General features: G+C 38.8%; 1 long non-coding RNA gene across 1 annotated transcript in view; it reads left to right on the forward strand.

The window, feature by feature from the left end:
- LOC121042838 (uncharacterized) overlaps window positions 1-23,600 on the forward strand; it is a 73,777-nt gene extending 50,177 nt beyond the window's left edge. The window contains exons 2-3 of the long non-coding RNA XR_005796480.1: window positions 14,097-14,218; window positions 23,534-23,600. This is a non-coding gene — a long non-coding RNA (uncharacterized LOC121042838). The remainder of the gene's footprint in view (window positions 1-14,096; window positions 14,219-23,533) is intronic.
- Window positions 23,601-23,873: the final 273 nt, after the last annotated feature.

The following is a 23,873-nucleotide window of genomic DNA, read 5'->3' on the forward strand; positions in this document are numbered from 1 at the left end:
ATGATACCCCCTTTTAATGTAATGGAAAATAGTTACTTTAATTCTTAGGGTTGATTCTTATGTGGGTAAATGGAAAAAAATATGCTAGGAATACAAGATGCATGAAAAATGTTTTTAAAGTCTTTATTAGGCTTGAAATGATGAGAGTTTACATAATTAATCATAAGGGGATGTTTTTAGTCACAGAAATGATCATTAGTATCGCACTAGAGTTAAGTAATCTTTATAGCAATATAAAAATGCCATTTCACCCTTAGATCTTACCGAGATTTTGTCTCTCTTTTATTCTCTCTGGCATTACAACACTCAGTAATTGAATGCTACTTAATAATGAGGGTGGGTAATGAAACCATCTAAGCTAATGTGTCCATGGAAATTTCTGAAGCACAAACCCCAAATATCACCACAGTATGTTGTGTTAGCCCAAAGCTAGGAACAAGAGAAATTAAGTGCTATCATGGTGGTGTTTAAAAAATTACCCCCACTTTTAAAATTAATAGCCTTTGTTCTTCTTCTTCTTCTTCTTCATCTTTTTTTTTTTTTTTTTAATGATCTTTTAAGATGCAAATTCTATATTTCAGCCTCGGTTCACATTTTTGTCAATTGCTTTGGTGGGGGCCGTCATAAATTTTAACTCTCCTTCCTAAATTATAAGAATGTCTGGAGTGAGTTTTTTGATAAACAGAAGGTTCGTATTTGGTCTATTTTGACAAAGAGGCAATAATAAAGACAATTAGCGAGTTCCATTTGCTCACAGGAGAATATAGGTCAATAGTCAACGGTGCAGTCTGTGGAATCAGAGTGACTTTGCTTGTACCTGGGTGCTGCCCTTTACTTGCTGGATGACCTTGGGGTGATTTGCTACCCCCGCCCCCCCCCAGGGTATTTCAGCTGAAAAATGATGATAAAAATGTGAAGATTAAGCGAGGAAGTGCAAGGTGTGCACCATTGTACCTGACAGAGAAAAGAAGTTCAATACATTTTTAACTATTGTTTAAAAAGTTGGCTAACTGTACTTGAATATTTAATGGAGTGAAATTAGACTTTATTTTGATCCCCAAACACAAAGCCTATGAGTTAGGGTTGTTGCAGATTTTTCAGTCTATTTGGTTAGAAATAATTGTGTCATCATCTAACTAAAATCCCTCAAGAACTTACTTCAAAGACATTTACATTTATAGAAACAAAAGCATACAACTATGGGGTAGATGTTGTGACTTTTCTCTGATCTGTTCAGTAAAATGAGCCTTCAATTGAGATACATGTCTTCTTATCACAAATGTGTTCTCATAATGGCTTTTAGCAAATGTAACTTATTGAAAATAGGAAAAGCTGCCTAAAGTATCATTTAATGAAACACCTTTAAATTTAAAAAAGCAAGAATATCTCTTGAGCCTTCAAAATGGAACTTAATTGGTTCTAAACATGAACAGTTGGATTTTGATCTCAGTGTATAAAAAAAAAAGTTTGATTTTGACTATAAGACTGGTTTAAAATTTAACTGCAAGTAATTGATTTGTAAAATTTCAAAAGCAACTCTTTAATCTTTTACTAAAGTATTAATAAGTTAATAACCTTATTTCATTGAATTTGCTCTTTCATTATATAAGTCCAGCTTCTTGAGTAGGTCCTTGTTCATTCAAAAAATATGCTCTTATTTTTTGAAACGTCCATCTTGCTGTGTAAGAAAAATGAATTTGTGGCATCTTTTCTTAGTTGCAATTTTCCATTAAAATTTACCTTTAAGTGAGAGTGAGGTGGGGGAGGGTGAGAGAGAGTGACCAAGAAAAGGTTTCTTAACCTTATACTTACGTGGGCTCTGAAATTTAGCAAATCTGGTTTTTAAGTAAATTCTAATTTTCTTTCATCTTTACTGACAATAGATATAGTTGTATAGAAGATCATCAGACTCCTTTGTCTATACATTTAGAAAAGCATTCTTTTTATGACTATCACATAGAAAAGAATATAAATCCTGTCTACCTCACGATAAACAGACTTTTCTATTCTGTTTTGTGAGAAACGATTTATACAAACTTGTTCCACATCTGCACTCTAATTATCAAATTTTTCTCAGAGTTGGTCATATATCACTTACTGAAATACTGACATCATCCATTTTAGGGCTGGGATGGCTGTCGCTTCACTATGAAAAGAATTTTTTAGAAGTTGAGTTATGCATGTTCAGTACCTCTCAACTGTTAGAAGACTGGCATATTTAAATGCTCTAATGATGGGAAAAAGTATAGATCAATTGTCTTCCATTTGAGATCAATAAGCTAACTGATCTGAAAGGAAAAGCAAAAACAGATGATGCTTTCGTAATCTGTTTGACTCTATGAAAGATGATGACTGTCTGAGTCTGTGTGCGTAAATGGGAAGAGCTGGGTTTAGTAATTCATGAGAAGTGGCTCTTCCGTCATCTTTTAAAAACGAATAGATCCATGTAATGGTTAAAGGTGACTCTAACATCATAGCCCTGTTATGGGATCGTCGACAAAGATTCCTGAGCACAGATTTTATAATTTGACTGGATCTTTTTTAAAAACATGTTTATTTATTTATTTTGAGAGACAGAGAGAGAGATAGTGCAAGTGGGGAAGGGACAGAGAGAGAGGGAGACAGAAAATCCCAAGCAAGTTCTGTGTTGTCAGCACAGAGCCCGATGCAGGGCTTGATCCCATGACCCTGGGATCATGACCTGAGCTGAAATCAAGAGTCAGAGGTTCAACCAACTAAGCCACCCTGGCATTCCTGATTCTAGATCTTTTTTAAAAAGCATATTTCCTTTTTAAAGCTCAAGCCTTGAGCCTTGATCAGAGCTTCCAATAATTCATGACAGTTTTAGGTAGTGACCGTGACTCAGGAGCAGTTGAGAGGATGAGATATTAATTTTCTTGTTTGCTTGCATGTGATCTATCTAACACCATGGAAAGTAAGATACATCACAGCAAATTTTTTTTTTAAATCAATGTTGTATTGTTAGCGCCTAGAAGAGACTTCAGCACATAGTAGGGCCTCAATAAATATTTGTGGAATGATGACATCAGTTGAAGAAAAGACTCTGTTCAGACAGGAAGGGGCAGCAATGGAGAAGCAATGCCAATTTTTAACCACAGCAGACAAAGAAATCCCAGCTTCTCTAGTCCTGAAAGTTTGGAGATAGGCATGAATGATGGTGCCCAGTTGAAATCAGGCAAGGAGTGTCATTTAGTTTCCTAGTTCCCCCTACAGTCACCCTGCAGCCTGCAGTGTCTGGCTGCCTCTTACCTCTCTGCCTCTTAGTCTCACTGGGGTTTCTTCCTCTCCCTATTGCCCCTCTCCCCCACTTGTGTCAACATGAAGCCTGGGCTTTCTGGGTAATGAGCAGGACAGTGATGTGGTTGAGAATTCGAGAGGGCTTCAAGAGGCACTCGGGCGTCAGTCCAGGATCTGCACTTTGATGTGTCTGATCCCACACAAGCTCCTTAGTCTAGCTCAGCCTCATTTTCCCTATCTGTATATTTGTGTTCATAATAGTTGTGCCTATCTTGTTGGCCTGCTGAAGGATGAATGAGAAGTTGCTTGGTATGAGTACCCAATGACAAAGACATGTCGTGGGTGGCTAACTGCTTTCAAGAAGTAAAACTTTGGGGTGCCTGGGTGAGTCAGTCGGTTAAGCGTCCTACTGGGGCTCAGGTCATGATTTCACAGTTCGTGGGTTCAAGCCCCACATGGGTCTCTGTGCTGACAGCTCAGAGCCTGGAGCCTGCTCTGGATTCTGTGTCTTCCTCTCTCTCAGTCCCTCTCCTGCTCATGCTCTGTCTCCATCTCTCAAAAATAAATAAATGTTTAAAAAAAAAAAAAAAAAGAAGTGAAACTTCATGTACAGGGACCAGGAATAATGCTCTTAGCACAGGACTGGCTCGTGAGCAGCCTTTGACAGTATGTGAGCTTCTGCTTCTGTATGTGCGTCTTTTCATTCCTCCCAGTGTGGAGAAGCAGAATATGAGTAGGAGGCAAAGGAGATGGAAAGTGGGAAGATTCTGACCCAAACAAAGGCTTTGGAGTGGAGGATAGTTCTGTATTTCACAGCATCCCTGGGCTGGTGTTCTCCAGGACCTGAGATGAGCCAGACGTATGTAAGTCTCCACACTGAAGTGATCTACATGCATTCAACCCTTTCCAGTCTGGGTGTTAAAATTCTTTCCATATATCATCATGGTCATTTGAGTTTTGCTGTTGCAGAAGACGTTTCTTCACAGATTTTGTTTCTCTTTTTAAGTTTATTTTATTTTTAAAAAAATTTTTAATGTTTAATTTTGAGATAGAGGGAGAGAGCGAACGAGCAGGGGAGGGACAGAGAGAGACACACACACACAGAATCCGAAGCAGGCTCCAGGCTCTCTGCTGTCAATGCAGAGCCCGACATGGGACTCAAACTCACAAACCGTGAGATCATGACCTGAGCCGAAGTTGGATGCTTAACCGACTGAGCCACCCAGGTGCCCCTTTGGAAGTTGATTTTAAAAGGTTAAAATAGCATTTGCCATCAGGTCGTTGCGTTGGATATGTTAGGCTGGGGCTTGGTGGGCTGTTTATGTTTTTTATATGCTGCTGGGGAGAAGACTGTGGTGCTTCATGTGTGGTCTCGTGGTTCAAGTGGCCAACTTCACTGTGGGTGTGGGTAAGCGGTTCACCTTCCAAGAGAAAGAAAGAAACAATTTGACAGGCTTTTCCCACTTAAGTATTAATAATCCATTTGAAGACAAATAGAACTCTTTATTCAAATACCTACGCATAAACATAAGCCGAGGCTACTAATTTTCGTGTATAGAATATGCAATTAGAACAAGATAATAAAGAAAATAAGCACCTAATTACAATTTGATGCCTTTATCATTAACCTTCAACTGTTAGGAATGTGAATTCTTTCCCTTGCTTCCTTTTGTAACTTTAAACAAAGATAGAAGCATTCAGGCTATTCCTTTTTACAAATCTTTTCTGACACCCTCAGCCTCTTCTCAGGTACTGACTCCTTAGAATTCAAATATTCTTATCTTTGTAGCAGCCTAAAGCTTTCTCCTGCCTCTTTGCCCTCCCACTTTTGTATACACCATTCCTTCCATCAGGAAAACCCTTCCTCTGTCACCCCTAATATTGAGATTTTGTTCAAACAACCTCTCTCCTACAAGGGAGTCTCCCAGGCAGAGAACCCTTTGAGAAAGCATTTTATTTTTTGTGGGTTCCTATTAATCAACTTGTGGATCTAATTATGTGTTTACACATCTGTCTCCCCACCTAGCAAGACTTAATTTTTTTCAGGGACCTGGCCTTGGGATGGGGTTCCTTTTTGTTTGTTTTGTAACATAACAGTTTTATTGGGATATAATCCATGTGCCATGTGATTCGCCCACTTAATGTGTATAATTCAACGGTTTTTAGTATAGTCACAGAGTTGGACAACCATCTCTACAATCAATTTTAGAACATTTTCATCACCTCAAGAAAAAACCCTGGACCTATGAGCAGTCATTCCCTTTTTACTCTTCAATTGTCTCCCTGAACAACTACACCCCCCCCCCCCCCCCCCCCCCACCGCCACCCTCCACTATTAGCCAGAGAGAACCACTAATCTACTTTCTGTTTCTATATTCTGGACTTCTTATATAAACATCATTTGCTTTTAAACTGCACTGCACAGAAGTAGAAGCAAAGAAAGTTTGTTAGAGGCCAGATTAAAAAATGCATCCCTAAATATGTTGCCTTACTGCAGGAGAGAAGCCCACTGGAATGAGCCCTATTATTTTAACTATGGGATAATACAAATACCAGACCATCGCAGGTTAAACTCAACAAAGAACACTTTACCTGCTCTTTCAGGGAATCACTATCAGCAACAATATACCAGGAGGCAGTTACGTAGCTCCTGTCACATATTTTAGGGGCTCAGTTCTGTTCAGTTTGGATAAAATTCTGGAAGAAGAAAAGCCACCTCTTAGTATTATGTGCAAGCCACTTGCCTTCTCTTGTCATAACAGAATGCTGACATAAATCTTTTTTTAATAAAATGAACTATTAAAATTATTTCTTTCCTGAATGATGGCTGAAACAGATGTATTTTAATCTACAGGGCATAGAAAATGAAATTTACATGTCACTGAGGTCTCTCTGGTTAGTAAATGTTTTAAATAGAAAGAAAGCACTAAGCTAAATAAATATGGAACTATGCTGCTTTGCATAAGATTAAAGAAGTAAAATTAGAGGTCTTTTTCTCCAGCAAAGAACTGATTTATAAGGTGAAGGTATCTTATACTATCAAATACCAGTTTTTTAGAATATCCTGAAAATGCTGCCTTGCTATTCTTCTTAAAAATAAAAAATAAAAAACAAAAACCTGCAATATGTAGTTCAAAATATTGCCTCTGCATTTCTTTTTTTTTTATTAAAAAAAATTTTTTTAACGTTTATTTATTTTTGAGACAGAGAGAGACAGAGCATGAACGGGGGAGGGTCAGAGAGAGGGAGACACAGAATCTGAAACAGGCTCCAGGCTCTGAGCTGTCAGCACAGAGCCCGACGCGGGGCTCAAACTCACGGACCATGAGATCATGAGCTGAGCCAAAGTTGGCCGCTTAACCGACTGAGCCACCCAGGCACCCCTGCCTCTGCATTTCTAACTTGACTGGTGTGTCTGTTATGTGAGTACCAGCCTGATTGTTTTCACTAATATTGGGACATTTTCTCTCTTTTTGTGTGCTGGTGAAGTGAAAAAAACTCATGTTCCATTTAGGACCTGGCTCTAAAATTTTACACTTTTTTTTTGTTTATAAAATATCATAAGGTTTACCTACATTTTGTTTGTTACTGTCAGACAATGTCCATGATTAAAAATGAGGAACTCAGAACTGCCCTTTAAAAGGCTTGGCAGACAATTGGTTTTTTTCCTTTAAAAAACAAATAAACAAACAAACAAAACTTTTCCTGGGTGCTTTGAACTGTTGCCAAACTAGATAAGGGTAAAAATGGCTGAGTTTTCCTAAATGGCTTGCATGGAAAAGCTTCAAATAACTTTCATGGACAGGCAGTCTAAACATGCATGCCACGAATCCATTTCCCCCAACCTATTTGTCCTCCCACTTTTGATGAGATATATCCCTCGTGGAATCAACCTTGGAAAAATAAAATGGCAGCTTGGATGACCTGACTTGTACCCTGAACACCACAATGCCTTGAAAGCTACTCTTTTCATTGTAGTCAATGGGCTGAAAATACAGGAATTCTATTCCAGATTCACCTTTCTATAGTTAAAAATTGTGGCAAAGTCATTTTTAAAAAAGTGTTTATAAGAAGGGCTCAGGTACTACCCTAGTCTGATTAAAACGGGTTGTGGGTCCCCCTCCTGCTTTTAAATTGCAACAAGACAGACTCTGATATGATGCACAGATCTTTTTTTTTTTTTTTTCACAACAAACTGAGTTTTAGAATTATAATTTAGAGTGTATTGGATGTATCACCAAAAGACAGGGTGGTTGTGCAATTGTAAGGGAGTATTGTATTGTTGCTAGTCTGAGTAAATCTAAATCTTTTCAAGCTTTGGTTGAGTGGGTTAATTCCAGGACCTGAATTACAAGTGCAATTTGAATTACATTGCAAACGCTGAACTTCCTTCACTTTAGCGAAGTGCTTTCTTTTCCCCTTCTCAGACTTATGAATTCTAGCTATTTTGTTGGTTTTCAAGTGTTGAAATATTTCTGTTAGCTGTAAAAAATAGCAGTTCCAACTAGAAATGGAGGAAAATATTTTTTCCCTTTGCCCCTTTGTTTATTAATTCCCCCCTGTCTCTTTTTTGGTTTGCCTCTATTTTGTGAAATCTCCATTTCTAACATCAATTTAAGCCTTTAAAATCGTAGCAACTCCTGAACCATTCCAGGCAGTACAGCATTAACCCTTTGATCCTGGCATATTTTGTAGAAAGAGTGCCACAAACATTAAGAGCAGGTTGGGGCCGAGGGTGGCGGTGGATGACAACAAATGAACAGGTAAGAAATTAATATATGATCTATGATACAAATTGGGATTTCTGGTTTGAGGATTTTCCCAAGCATCAACAAACACGGATGAATATAGTCTCTTCGAAACCCTGTGAGGTAGAGCCATAGGATGACACTGATTTCATAGACAAAGAACAAAGAGGTTAAGTGGATTGTTGAGAGCTTGAATTCCTGTCTCCCCACCTGATTCTAACCACTGGTCCTTGTGGAGAGGATGGAAAAGTCCAGCAAAGAGGAAACAGCAGGCTTGGGGTGGGACCGGAGTTTCTGCTGCAAGGCTGGAGATAATGTCAGGCATTTTAACAGCCAGGGGAGGTGGTAGGCAAACTGCCTGGTAATTATTTAAGAACATAGCAATTTATTTGTAGCATAAAGTCTAAGATCAAGCTGCTCAGGCATGACACTATAGTTTTCAGACTGTGGAGATATTTATCTCCCAGTCTTCACAAAGGAAGTCTGATTGAATAATTGTTGTCAGAAGACAAGAAAATGCAGGTTCATATTGGGAGTTCAAAAGCTTGACAAATTTTTTAAGAGAACCTGTAAATGGGGTACTAAAACTGTAGAAAATTGCAGTAATCAAGGGCTTTCAGCAAAGAGCTAGAAATGAGTAATCAATCTAGAACATCACACGCTGTAGTGACAGTGTATTTTGAGGGCTTTGCTCATCTGTGCCTGCACTTCCCTCCCAGATTTAAAGACCCCATCCATTAAAGCACCTTTCCTGCATGGGACCTGGGTAACATGGCGGCTCATTTACTGAGGACCAAAGAAGACAGCAGGAGACCCTGCAGGAAACCCAGGAACCCTCTCTGTCCTCACTCAGGAGATTATCACTCCAAACAACACGATTGCAGACTTTTTCTGGCTTGCACGTTTGTTGATCTTCTTTTGTTTCTCTTGTTTTCCCAACATCACGATTTAACTAAGGCAGATTTATCCAATCAAACCTTACGCAACTAACAAAGTGTTTCATTTTAACCACTGAATATTTAAATTTAAGAGAGATAGTGAAATATATTATTTTCAGCTTACAAAAATATTTAAACAGAACACTCTGCTTTTCTCCAAAAGTGAGAGGGAAAATGGCTTTGAGGAAAACTGTACAAAAAATGACTGTGGTTCCAGATCAGGGATTAAAATAGAGTGGAATTTCATTTTTAAAAAATCATCTGATGTTTTCTCTCCCAATTCTATATTTTATAAAAAGTTTTGCTTCGTAGGTGAAATTTTTATTTGAATAATTTCCATATTACACGTATATAAAGGCAAATGCAACTTCACACATGTTTATTATATATTTCTATAAATCTATAACTTAGAATATCTCAATGTAACTTCCCATTAATCCACGCAAAGTGGAAATTTTTCAATTGGAAAAATGTGAGAAGGTGTCCAAGCATGTATTTGTGTCATCTATTAACTAAAATATAGTCTAAATGCAGAATCCTAAATTGATGGAAAGTATGTGAGATTTGTTCCTCTTCTGTTTTCTTTCTATTTTAGGAAAATAGCATTATAAGGATAGGAATGATGCAATGTTCAGGCAGTAAGTTTTAAAACAAAGTCAGAGGTTGTAAAATTTAACGTTCTCATAACAGCATTAACTTACTCGGGTTGTACATATAGTACATTAAGGGATCGCATTTTGCTGTCTTCTATGTAATTGGAAATATTCTATATGTACAATTTGAGTGAGTTAATGTTTCTAGGAGAACCTTAACTTTTGCATTTCTTGACTTTTTTATGTTTGAATTTGTAGCTTTAACATTTGCATTAACATAGTTATTTGCATTTCATTACAGCTGATGTTAGCATATTCAAGGACTAAAGTCGGAAGTGAGTGTTTACTTAAAGATCTGTTTAAACGAAAATATTCAACCTTTTTTTTTTTTTGGTTTACATATTTATGTTTGGAAGGTATACTAGTTTAAGACTGTGATTTTTTTTTGTGTGCTAACTTAAGACTAACAATTTTTATGCATGGAAATTTGGCAACAGTTGAATGGGTGAGTAAAGGAACAATCTCTACAACAATTTAGCAGCAACATTAGATATAGAAAAAGGTGGCAATAAGATCAGTGGATTGTTTGAATTAAAAAGCAGCTCTCAAGAAACTTGTCCTAAAGAAGGGAAGAATGTCTGTCTCAGCCTTTTATAGTATCTTCCTGTTGGTTTTTGCTGTTCTAAACGCTCTTATTGTGTTGTTTTAAATATTCTCCAATTGAAAGGAAGAATGCTATTTCTCCAATTTTGCATATAAAGAAAACAAGTTCCTAAGGGATCACATGATTATCTCAAAGAGAAAAAAGACGGGAGGGCATGCTATACTGAAAAAAATCTGGAAATCCAATTGTACACTGATTTTTGGAAATTTATATGAAGATATAGATGTAAATAAATGCAAATGGAAGGGATAAGGGAAAAAATACCTGCTCTTTTATTTATGAAGGAAAGTTTAGCATAGGAATCCCTTCCTCAGAGTATAGACCTCATGCAGACAGGCGCTGTCCTGTTTTTATATCCTAGTCTCTAGCACATGCTAGGAACATGTGAACCCTTTTTCTAAATAACACAATTAGTACCAAAAAATAGCCAATTTGCATTACTCTATGTGCTTCAAATTATATTAACCTTAACCAAAAGTTATATTTTTAGGGGACAGCTACTACTTAAGAGTGGAATGAAAACAAGTCTGTCCTGTCTTAGATTGTGCTCCTTTTTATCGTAGGAGAGCAAAAGTTGCTACCCTAAAATATGCCTCTTTGGCGTGTTGGTTATTTTAAGCTGACTATTTCTAAGAAACAGCAGACACAGGAGAAGCTTTGAAAAACAAGTACAAGTTACCCTTTTGTAAGATTCATTTACATTTATAAGGGAAATCTCTATTTGCAAGCCTGAGTCCCTCAGAAGGACGAGGATGATTCTAAATCTCTAGGAACTGTTACTGTTTGGAGAAGGCACTGGACTTAAACCTACGTAACAGCTCTCCTATTGTTAATTGTGCTTTTACTAGTTACCTTCCTTAACTGACTCCCCATCCCCAACATCTTCTTTGTCTCTAGGCTGAAGATAGTATTTCAGGTGGTGGCTTCAGGCTTTTCAGGGAATTGCTGAGTTTTCTTGGGTCTCTCTCCTGTATACAGAAGGTTTACATGTTATTAAACTTTTGTTTTCTTTTTTTTTTCTGTGAATCTGTTTCATGTCAACTTGATTCTTAGACCAGCCAGAAGAATTTTGAAGAGTATAGAAATTTTTTTTTTCCTTTCCTCAAATATACAAAATGTTCTTAGGTATTTGTAAAGATTGTGCACAAAGATGTTTTAAAAGATTATATATCTGTAATAAGGATTTTGTGTTTCTTAACTGAAAGTTGGTTTCAGTTAAACTAAGTTAAACCTTTTTGTTAAAGGTTTAGCACTTTCACCACAGAAGGTGCAAAAATTTGAGTTTCATAAAACTTTCAGGGAATAAGAATTCCCTGTTCCCTTTAATGGGTCTTTCCAGTTAGACTAAAAATCAAATTGACATGAGACAGATTAACAGGAGAAAATCAAATTTAATTTCATACTAAGAGGAATCCGCACGGACATGAAATTCCAAAGACAGGTAAAATATACGTGGTTCTGAACCAAGGAGAAGGGGAAGGAATCTGGAACTTTAAAGGAAAAGAATGGAGTTCACAAGAAGATAAAAAAGAGCAAATGTTTCTTAAACAAATGCGTGTTTGGACACTCGGAAAGAGTAGGAAATAGAGAACTTTGGTCAAATAGGTCTTTCCAAGTTTCTCCCTATCTGCCATACCTAATTTATATCATAATGTAGTTCTCTGTGGTGACAGCTCTCTTCCTGGAACAGGTCCTTTACATTCTTTTTAGGCAGTTTAGTGGGGAGGTAAAGAGCTTTTACTGAATCTGCTAGGTTTCAATTGCTTTTTAAATCAAAATAATCTTCATGCCAAAGTGACTTATCTGGGGCCCCTACAAAACCATATTAGAGATTAATATAGACACTATGTAGATTTAAATTTTGAGGAGAAAGGGGGGACAAAGAGAAGAAAGAAATGTGGAAAGAATCCAAGAAAATAAAAAGCAGTAAATCACATTTATCTATTCATTCGACATATATTTATTGAGCGCCTATTACGTGCCATATGTCTGAATGCTGGGTATACAGCAGTGAAGGAGACAAATAAAGACTAGGCTCTGATGGAGTTTGCCATCTAGTGAGTAAGACAGTAAGAAAAGAAATATGTAACTAAGATTATTTCACGTAGTTAAGTGCAACAGATAAAACAGGTGGAAGGAAGCTATTTAAAAGCGGATAGTCAGGGGGAGGGGTGGGTACTTTAGATTTGATGATCAGGGAAGACTTCTCCCAGGAGGTCACACTTGAGGTATGAGGCCTGAAAGATGGAAGAAGGCAGCCATGTGACATCCAGAGGCAGAATTTTCTAAGAGCAAATAAAGCTGAGCTTGATGTGCCTGAGGACCATAAATGAGGTCAGGGTCACCAGAGTTTAGTGAGAAGGAGGCAAAATGCTAATAGGATCCTGATCATGTGGAGCTTCCTCAGCAGTAGAAAAGAGTTTGGATTTTGCCTTATGTGCCACGGGGACCACTGACATGAGAGACCTAGCTAAGATTTTTTCAGTTACTCATTCATTCACCCATTCATTCATGCAGTCGTCTGTTTGTTTAATAGACTTTATTTTTAGAGCCATTCAGGTTCACAGCAACACTGAGTGCAAAGTACGGAGTACCCACATTCCTGCCCCACCCCTCCAAACTTTCCCCACTATCAACATCCCTCACCGGAGTGGTACCTTTATTACAATCAATGAATCTACATTGACACATACATAATCAGCACCCAAAGTCCATAGTTTACATTAGAGTTCACTCTTGGTGTAGTATTTTCTGTGGGTTTTCACAAATGTATAGTAACATGTGTCTACCATTATAGTATCACACAGAGTAGTTGTACTTCCTTAAAAATCTCTATGCTCTTGTGTGTTCATCGTGCCCTCTCCACAAACCTCAAGCAACCACAGATCTTTTACTGTATCCATAATTTTGCCTTTTTTAGAATGTCCTGTAGTAGGAATCATGCAGTCTGTAGACTTCTTACAGTATGTAGGCTTTTCACATAGGAAGATGCATTTAAGTTTCCTCCATGTCTTTCCATGGCTTGATAGCTCCTTTCTTTTTAGTGCTGAATAATATTCCATTGTCTGGATGGACCACTTTACCCTGGCAATTTGTCTTTTCATTCAGCTAAATATGTGCCATATGTGTATTTGCCACAGAGGATATAGTGATTAGCTAAATAAATTTAGCCTGTGGAACTCACAGTCTAGTGGGGAAGATAGATGGAAAATTAATCAAAACAACGAATGTAACATTGCAAGCAGATATGTGTTCTGAAGGACTGGGACACCTTTTGTTAGGTATGTGTAAAGAGAGCCTTGGAGTCAGACAGGGATTTCCTGATCAAATGACACTAACTTGGAGTGGGGTCTGAAGGATAAAGTGAAGAAGGAGGCAGTGGGGGAGACAATATCCCAGACAGAGGAAGCTTGCCGCATTCAAGGAACAGAAAGAAGGTCCAAGAAGCTAGAGCACAGCTCTCAGTGGGAGGCAGGGTACCTGACTGCACAGGAACTGGTGGGATGGGGGAAGATCACACTTTCATTGTAGAAGCAGTGGGAAGGCCTTGGTGGGTTCCAAGCAGGAGAATGAAGAATGACATGGGCAGAAGAGTGTGCTGGAAGAATAGAGGCTGGGGGGTGGAGGGGGGAACGAAAGCAGGGAGGAGACTTTTCAGCAGTCCTCACAGCAGCACCAGAGGTTTGAATACCGGTGGTGGAAGAGGAGATAAAGAAGGTAAGCAGGCTGGAGAGGTAGTTTGGAAGTGAAATTGACTGGAACGAAAAGTGAGGGAGCAGGGGAATGAAAGCAGTCTCCTGGATTTCGGGCCAGAACAAGATGGACTGAGACAGGGAGTGTTAGATGGAGATCAGGGTTGACTATAAAACAATCTAGGAATCTTTTTCCACACTAGGAAAAATGTATCATTGGGCTGCTACCAGCTGTATGCAGATTCTAGAACCAAAGAGGACAAATCCTTGCTCAAACTGTAAAGAGGAAAACCATCTATCGGGGCCAGCGTTTCACAGAGGAACTGTAAGTACCAGAATTAGACACAGAATTCTTTTCCTTGTTTTGGAACTTAGTGACTGAGCAAAAGTGAGACTCATGCAAATTTTGTAGAGCTTTACTTGTTTTTAGAATCAGCAAGATTTGTGAGAATAGCATCACATTTTCCTCTAACTTTTTAAATAGATGATAGCCTATAATAAAATGAAAATAATATTTATGGAAAGCATAATATGCATTCAGAATGGTCTTATACGATTTATTATTTGTATGATTTATTTCCCATAACGCTAAAATCACCCAACAACATTTATTAAATAAGTACTCTTTTCATCTCCAGTGCTGTGCTATGCTGGTAAATGTCTAACAACTGGCTCTCTGGGGAAAGCAGAGAGCTCTCTTTGTGGCTTTTGCCAATTTCCTTCTCTGTGGTGTAAATTTTCCCATCGTGGCCAATTCAAACCACCAGGGTGATGTCGCTGAACATAAAGTTGGGAAGAGATGTGTGTACAATCGTTTCCTCAGTCCATGTGAGCCCGCTCCAGCACAGCACTGAATCTCCCTTTTATTAATGAGGAATTCAGGACTCAGAAAGTGAGAAACTTACCCAAGTTCACAGAGATTAAGTGGCAGAGTGAGAATTTACACTCTGGCAGAGATCCCAAAGCCTGGGTGTTTAACTGCTATTCTGTGCACACCAATGGTTGAATCATAATGTTGAAAGTTTGATGCAAACCCAGGACTCATTTCAGTCCAACTGCTTTTAACGGCAAGAACACTGAACCCCAAAAGGCTTTTGTTGATTTCCCCCAGATGAAAGGCAGCATATTAGCAAAGCCAGGGCTATAACCCAATTCTTCGGTCACAGCTTTATGCTATGCTGTAGCTGCTTGGTTTTCTCAAACTTCCTCCACAAAATGTTGAAATAATTTATTTTGTAGGAAAAGCAAGTGTTGGGAATTTTTTTTCTTTCCACATATTTGGAGTGAAAATCTCATCATGTGGCAATGCTGCTCAACAATATCACCCGGCTTGGAAGCAGTTAAGTAATTGTGGACACAATTCCTAAAGAACAGTTATCATAATAATAGTCATAGTTGGCCATCATTTATTTTGTGCATGCCAGTTTATTTTACAAGATGGCGATAAACTATGGAGACCTAATTGTGCTCCCAGTCATAGGTACCCTAATGTGTGTGTGTGTGTGTGTGTGTGTGTGTGTGTGTGTGTGTGTGCGTAACTGTAAAACAACAGAGAACTCACTGTGTAACTAGTTCTATAATAAGTTGTAAGTAGCCGCAGAACTAAAAATTGAGCCATGCTTGGAGACTCCAAAAGCCCACACTGTAAGAAGCTGGTCCTATGCAATTCCAGCATCATTTTAGGGCCAAAAAATTACACAATTTGCTTTAACCTCAAAGTTAGCGGTTTAAAAGAAGAGAGAATGAAAATGAATTATGGATTGAGCATAAACGTGACACCAGAATTGCAGAACTTCTAGCAAAATTTCAAAATACAATTTGGCCAAGTTACCAATCCTCCCTAAATCAGGGAAAATAGCTACTCATCTCCCAGCAGTGTTGTTAGCGAAAATTAATTAGCAATGGTATTGCTGTCTACGACGGTTATTTCTAGAGAGATCCCGAATTTCAAGGAGACTCCAATTCTTAAAGCAGTTAAAGATTGAGAATTCTATTCCTTACAAGAGGATTTATAGTATGAAAGACTTTACTTACATGATGTTTGACTAGAAGTTTTAAAAAAACGACGCAAAACTATGTTCCATGTGGAGAAACATTTTATTTTCTTGATAACTAACTAGGTAAGACTTGCTATTTGTTGCTTCTTAAAAGATTTCATTTTTGTCACCTTGTTCTTTAAATCAAATGTAACCTACTGAGGATGGCCATAAGAAGCATCCTAAGAGTTACAAGTGAAAATTATTAAAGAAAAGTGACTTTTACTTAGGTAAATGGTTCATTACCTTTTTAGGGGTTTAAATTTGGCCTACCCGTGTTTCTGTAGCACAGCAGGTGGACATGTGGTCTTAGAAAGGAAATAGGAACTGCATATTATTCTGTTTTTAAAATGTGCTCAGCATAGATTGGGCCAATGGAAATATGATACCCAAATTAACATGAGATCGAACAACAGTGTGAGATAAAATGAAGATCTTGACTATGTGCCTGAATGTTGTACATGTTCCTGGGGAGAATCTTTGACCTTTTTTGGAGCCGGCACTTTAAGCCTGGGGACAAATAGTTGCATTTTTGACAGTCATGTGAAGATTACACTGGGGACCAAAGATGTGAGACCCTTTCTCTGTCAGAACTTAGAATTAAACCCACATCAAAAGCATTTCGAGAAGTGGGAGATCAGTGGGACATACTCAGTAAAAAACTCTTAATGAGCAGATAGACTGCTGTATAGCTTCTGTGATGTGCGTCAACTTAGTCTTGACATAGCCAATTCCCAATTCTCTGTGCAAGATAGAATAAGGGTAACAAGGATAATTGAAACCCAGAGATAATCCGCAGGTTCCGTTTTAACCCTCAATTGTAACTGACTGCCTTGCAAGCCTTTCAGGAGACCCAGGGAAGAGTTGCACCTCCTCTTTGTGATGTTGGCTACCAGCATATCCTGAAAGTGTTGGGAAACCATGAAGTAAATAGAGAGGTTGTATCATTCAGGGGCCTGGCAGGAAACAGATGGTACACTCAGAAGGCAATCAAATAGAGTTGAATGAAGGGACCATTTTCAAAGATGTGGGTAGGTTCGAGGGAAGCCTAAAGGCTGAGTAAACATCCTGGGGGTAGCAATGACCAGGAGCTGTTTCCACCCCTAGGGGATGAAGGAGCAAGAGGACAGAGCTGTGAGTTGAACCAAGCTGCCTGGCAGGGGCTGTGATCTTCCCCACAGGAAGGCAACCACTGGCAACCAGAGCTCCAGAGAGCAGGAGTCAGGGCAGTAAACACCAAACCCCTCCTTCCTCTCGCCCTCTGATCTCCTGCCAGCGCCCCCCACTGGCTGAACCCATCTGGAAGCCAGAAGGAAAGGAGAGCTGTTGATGTGGTCCGCAGATGTCAGGATCCTGGGGCACACAGCAGAGTGGAAAAGGGTCAAGAGTAAATCTAGAGGGAGAGACAGAATATCTAGTCCAGAGGGGAAAATGATTTTGGGGAGCTCAATGAGTCATGGTTACCAGCCCCTGCATTTGAATGCAAAACCACACCTTTTAGAAGAGATACTTTTATTTTTACTTTTATTTTTTGAGAGAGAGAGAGATTACACGTGGGGCAGAAGACAGAGGGGGAGAGAGAGAGAGAGAGAGAGAGAGAGAGAGAGAGAGAGAGAATCTAAAGCAGGCACCGTGTTCAGCGTGGAGCCAGACATGGATCCCAAAACCCTGGGATCATGACCTGAGCTGAAATCAAGAGTCGGACATTCAACCACCTGAGTCACCCAGGTGCCGCAAGAAGAGATACTTTTATTTTTAGAAAGCCAATCAAGACAGAAGGTAAAAGAAAGGAACATTCTTTACGAAATGGCCATCTGCAATACATAACATGTATGTATTGCGAATACAGTCAGTCTTTCATCCTTTAGAGGGAGAGAGAGATAATAAGGGGGAAGTTAGTGCTCGTTTTGCTGTTTAAAATTTGGGGGAACAGAAAATCTTCGCTGTGATTATATCAACTTCTATCAAAAGGGAGTCCTGAGGGTTCCTTGATAAATCTGAACGCATGACCATTCCAAAGGCCAATTTGAAGAGTAAAAGTTTCCATTGTCCCTTCTGAAATTCAGACCCACACTCCTATATTTCAGTGGCTCGTGAGAGACACAATGTCACTTGTATCATTAGTTACAACAGAGATCTTAAAATGAGCTTTTCTTATAGATCCAGATACTGTGGGAAACTGAATTGTAGTACCTCAAAGAGTTACAAAAGTATTATAAAGTATTATGGCTTATCTATTTCAGTATGTTTATGGATTCAACTATATAGAAAAGACTGTGTTAATGCCACTTTCTCTCTATGTTAGCAGAAAAGATACTGTTCTAAGGGATTTCTGGAGATCATCTAAACAAGCAGGAGATCATGAGTGCCTGTCTCCCCCCATCCCTATCCACTGTTCCTGACAGGCTCCACCCTGTCACATTCCTAAACCCAATCCTACCAGCACTGTGTGCATTTTAACTTTTTTGGTGGCTCAATATTTGTTGGGGCCAGAATAAGTTTCATGGATACTATCTCTGAATCTCAAGTGCTAGGGTGGGCTCCAAGTACCCAGAGGTTTTCTTGACCCCAGTGGTGGGTTCTCACTTTAGGTAACAAATCAGATTTAGAGTGGCAAGTTTTCATAGTGCTACCCTGAACTTCAACTTGCTTGACCAAGAAATTGGCACTTTTCCCCAGCCTTTGCCAGACCTACTGTCTCCTGAACAGGGTCTGGACCATGACTGTATGATTTTTCTTGGTGTTCTTCTCAGCTTCTCCTGCTGTGCTCTGCCTCCCATACTGGGCTTCATATAAGCAACTTGCCCCTTTTTCTCCACCTCCCTACTCCTGCCCCCAATCTAGCCATGTTGTCCCAACCCACAGGACTAGGCTTCTGTTTCCAAGAGGGAACACTGAGATGGATTATATACAGAGATTAAGCAGAAACATAGTCACCTCTCCATCATGAGGCTTTCTGCCACATGAGGCTTTCTTCTATTTATTTCTCACTTGCTGAGTTACATGTTTTATGTTTTATACTGTCACCTGCCTCCCCAAAGGCTGAGTTTGTTAAGGCCCTGCTAATCCTGCTAAGGTCAGTCCCATGTCAGGGTAATGGTGATGGTACATTCCCAACCTATATGGTCCCGGTGTCCTTCTCTTTATTGTCTAATGCTGCTAAAAATCTTCACTCACCTGGAAGTGGATCCACCTAATGTATGACAGATTGTTTCAGATAAATAAATTCCCTATTTTCCAATAATTGTGTTACAGCAAGATATGGTATTGAAATGTTAGTCTCATGAATAAGAGACACACTGGAGGGCTAGAACTTTATTATTTGCTCTGAAAATGTCATATAAGTTTAGGAAACTTTAAACTCCTCTTTGGTTATTTCATTAGGAAAAAGTAATCTCATTTAACTGGCACTTTTACATCTACATTCATGCTTTTAAAACACTGAAGTGAGTGTTCTACAGCTATGTAAAGAAACACATTATCAAAGCATTAGGAAATGATTAAACTGACATTTTCTTAAGAAAACGAAAGGAGCAGGAAAAAGCCATTCTAAAAGGACTGAGTGCTACATACTCCAGATATTATCTGCAGTGCTTACTCAGGGATCTTTAAAGAAGCTTATTACCAAGTACCCTAAGAAGACAAGTGTGGATGTGTACAGATCAGAGGAATGCAAGTTAATGCACCTGCCAGATTTTACTATCGTACAAAGTATGTCAATCAGCACTCAGACCTTGCATTTAAAAATGTGTTCTTTCAGGTTTTCTCTGTGCTGTATCATTCATAACTTAATCCTCCAAGTCAGTAACCATTCTATGTTGCCAATTGTCACAAATGGCTTATGCACACACACACGCACACGCACACACACATGCACACGTGCCACATGGCTCTTGAGGTTATTAACAATCTTTTTCCGGACATAAGGAAATATTTTAAAACATGAAAAAGTTAAAATCTTGACTATCTCAGCTGTTCAAGCATTTTCTTATTTGGCTAGCATTTATTAAGCATTTGTTGTATGCTTCACTTTTCATGAAAAGCTTCACTTTTCATGTTTTCATGGATGCTCTCTCAGGTGATTAGTATTGCCAAGTTCTAGGATATGGATTCAATTTGGAGGGAAATTATAGTCTTCTATGGAAGAAGAAAACTAAACTAAACTAACTTAAAAATAAGCTTACCTGACTTTATTAGGGCAACATTTCTAGCTGTGAGGCTAGCCCCAACAGAAAGAAAAAAGATGAGGAGGTCAGAGAAGGCAGACAATGGTTGTGAATGGCCTGGCCTCTTTTCTAAGGCCTTGGCCAGGGAGTCTGGAGAACAAGGCCAGATACATGCTTTTTCAACATATATGGGAAGGGTAGTGATCAGGATTGACAAGTGTTCATTGTATGTTTGTAGGGACACTTTTCAAGGTTGACTACTGACATCTCAAAAGCAATTGACATAGCTGAATACACTCTCCTTCTCCATATGACGTGTTTCCTTGGTTTCTCAACATCTTTCTTGACAGATTTTCCTCTGCTTGCTGGCTATTCCTTCTCAAGGTCACTTGCAGTCTCAAATGTCATCGTTCCTGAGGGCTCTGACCACAGAACCCTTCTTATTTTCCACACTTTCTCTAGGAGACCTTCATTATCTCTGGGCCTCCAAGACATTGAATCTCTTCCTGAACTTCAGACCCTACAAGCTTACATTGGTATTATGTTCTTTTGGCTAGACATTCCATAAACTCTTCAGACTCAACACATTCAAAACCAGGCTCATCTCCCCCTGAGGCCCTCCACCTCCTTCTAGACAAACTACTTCGGGTAGTCGCTGTCTTGGGAAGAACCACCGCTCTAGCCGTCCTAGGCATCACTTTTGACTTCTTTTCCCTCTTCGCCCTGCACATTCTCTAAGCCAATGTCAGCCACCAGGTCCAGTTATAGGCTAACCTATCACACTTTTTATATCCATCTTCTAACCATCTCCACTGCCATCACTTCCTATGTTACAGGAAACCCCCATACAACAAATAGATTACGTAATGAGAAGTTGGAAAACTTAAGAGAGCACAAGACTAAGAATTTTGAGACCTACGGTTTTGTCTCCGTAGCATTCATATCTGGCCAGAGGGATGAGAAATGTCTTTTACAGCACAATGCTGTTGGTGTTTTAGGAGCTAGTGGTTCCTTATTTGTCTCTTTTTTTGTAGAACATAGCACTAGTGCATGTTTTACAAGTGCTTGTTGAATGAGGAACCAACACCAGAGACCATTCATTAATGTAAAATTTTAATAAAGTTTAGACGTTTTTCTGTCTTTAGAAATAAAGACATTTTAGGTAAAGGTTGGATGAAATTAAGTGGATAAAGTGGTACAATGGAGTGGATGGAATCTGCAGCCTCTTCCAAGATCCATAGGGAGAAATAATATAATGTGATGATTAAGGCAACTCCTGGAGCCAGCTATGGATTTTCCAGATTTTACTATCACAAATTTTCCTCCAGTCAGCCATCTTTAGATATTCCTGGCCTTTCTCGTATTGATTGTTTTTACTAAAATTGGAGCTTCCACCTATACTGAGTGAAGAAAACACAATTGTGATGATGGGCAATTGCTGTTTTGAGAGTTCACACTTGTTTGTCCCACCTCGGGATGGTGTGTGGTTAGGGCTGGTTCTTCCTTTTGGTTGAAATAGCCACCCACCCCATCCTTAGAATAAGTAGCTGGTGCTTTTGGAAAAAAGCCAGAGGAGATCACTGAAGCTTTGTTCATTTTTGAGACAAAATATGTTTCAGCAGTAATCTCCTTGTAGACATTGTCTCTTTTGCATTGCGTAACCCAAAATGCTTTTTTGGGGAGAGAGAAGTGGGAGAGATTGTGCGAGGGCACCAAATAACATGCCCAAGGCGTCACACAGAGGTTCTTCTGACTTTTGCCCTGAGTAGAGAGATTTGGGGCAATGTGTGTAGCCTCAGCCATAAGAGTGTTTGTCTAATATTCTGCTCTGAGAGAGATAATAATGAACATGAAATAGAAAGAGCAATGAGGTAAGAGTCTGGAGACTTGGATTCTCTCTGGCTCTTCTCACTACTAGTTGTGTGATCTTGCCTTGGATGCAGCCTCAGTTTCCTTCTCTGTGACATGGGCATAATAACGCCTACTTACCTACCTCACAGTGCTGATGTTAGGAATAGAGATGATATATATCAAAGCCCATTGAAATTGATTGCTAAGTTCATTAAGTGTGAAAGAGAGTATCATAATTATTTTTCTGGCCCCACCACTTACTACCTGTGTTGCTATGGCCAAGTTACTTAACTCTCATCTGCCTTGGATTCCTTATCTGTATAAAATTAAATACCTCACAAGGTTGTTTGAAGGTTTAATTGAGACAATCCACATAAAACGCTTAGTACAGTCAAGCATATAAGAAGCAGCCTATGAATATCCACATTTTTATCTTTCATGGCATCTGACCTTAAGCATTTACTCTAAAGCATCATTCTAACATCACTGTAGTGTACCCAGATTTACCTGACTTTATAGTATTTCAGGATGCAATAAAAAAATTTATATTGTTGATTTATCAATCATGTCTATCCTCAGCCACCATCTTTTCAAGTTCATATATTCTAATTCTTTCAGATTGTTCTCATACCATGGACTCTATCTTTGAATCATTTCTAGCAAAATCTGAAAAATAAAGATAATCCATAAATAAACTAAAATGCAAAATGCCCAGACGTCTGTATGATATTTTAGACATGGCTGTTTCATGTTTATTCAAAGGTTGTTTGCTTCTTTGCCCCCAATATTCTTGTGTGTGTGTGTGTGTGTGTGTGTGTGTGTGTGTGTGTGTGTGTGTTTTCTAGTGAGGAATAGTTGAACTAAACGTAAGTCAAGAAACAGGATCAGAAGACCCAGGAACCACCCTTAGTGCTTCCATTGCCTCCCTATGTGTCTTTGGGTTGAGTTTAGTCAATCCTGGAACTTTGAATTTCCTCACCTGTAATAGGAACTTTATAGGACTGCTGTGAGGATAAAATGAGATTATGTATATCAAGAAGGTGGCAAGTAGATCCTGGGTGTAGTGTAGTGGCATAGTAGATCCTCAGAAATTTTAATTTCTTTCTTTTTCTCTTCCTTGATATTTCTTTGACCCATAGCTTCCTAATGTGTGACATGTAGATTTTTACTCTTGTCTTACATTTCTGTGAGATTCTTTTGAGGCATAGTTAAGGTGCACCTTATGAAGGCACTCAAGTCATTGTAGAGTGTAGAAATATCATTATTCACAATGATGGTGGTTAGTGATTTACTAATTTATTCAAGAACATTACTGAGTGTCTGTTATATTAAAGGCAATGTGCTAAGTGTTGGGAATATACTGTTGACTATTAGAGACATAGTCTTTATTTTCAAGGAGCTTTTAGAAGGAAAATGCATGAATACATAATCTTCCCTGGTACCTGTTTTAAGAATAAATAGAGTATTAAAATCTCTGTTAATAAATAAAATTGTTACTTTTGTGTAGCCCCAAATTTCACATGGTTATTTGATCATGGAACAACTTCCCTTACCATTGTTTTTTGCATTTCATGCAAACCCACTAAGATGCCATGCAACACAACCTGGGAAACACCACTGAAGCAAGCAGGATTTCCTCTCCCATGAGGTCTGGTATGTATTCCCTCAATGTGCTGTATTTGCATAAATCATATTATGTAGGTGGCTGCCTGTTTTGCCCATGGTCAGGGCCAGCCATAGATAGGGTACAACCCTGGAGTGAACAAAACAGGAGTCACTCCTGGGCAGAGAACACAAACTTTGTCAGAAAATAAATTACTGGAAACATTTTTATTAAAGAAGAGGAGTAGTTTTGAGGGTGTGATAACTTCCGTTAAAGCTTGCGCAGTTAATCATTCCTTGTTTGAGGTTTGGACTTTCTTCCCTT

Source organism: Herpailurus yagouaroundi, unplaced genomic scaffold (genome assembly GCF_014898765.1).
Source record: "Herpailurus yagouaroundi ecotype Mexico unplaced genomic scaffold, PumYag 186, whole genome shotgun sequence".
In the NCBI taxonomy this organism is placed as follows: Eukaryota; Metazoa; Chordata; class Mammalia; order Carnivora; family Felidae; genus Herpailurus; species Herpailurus yagouaroundi.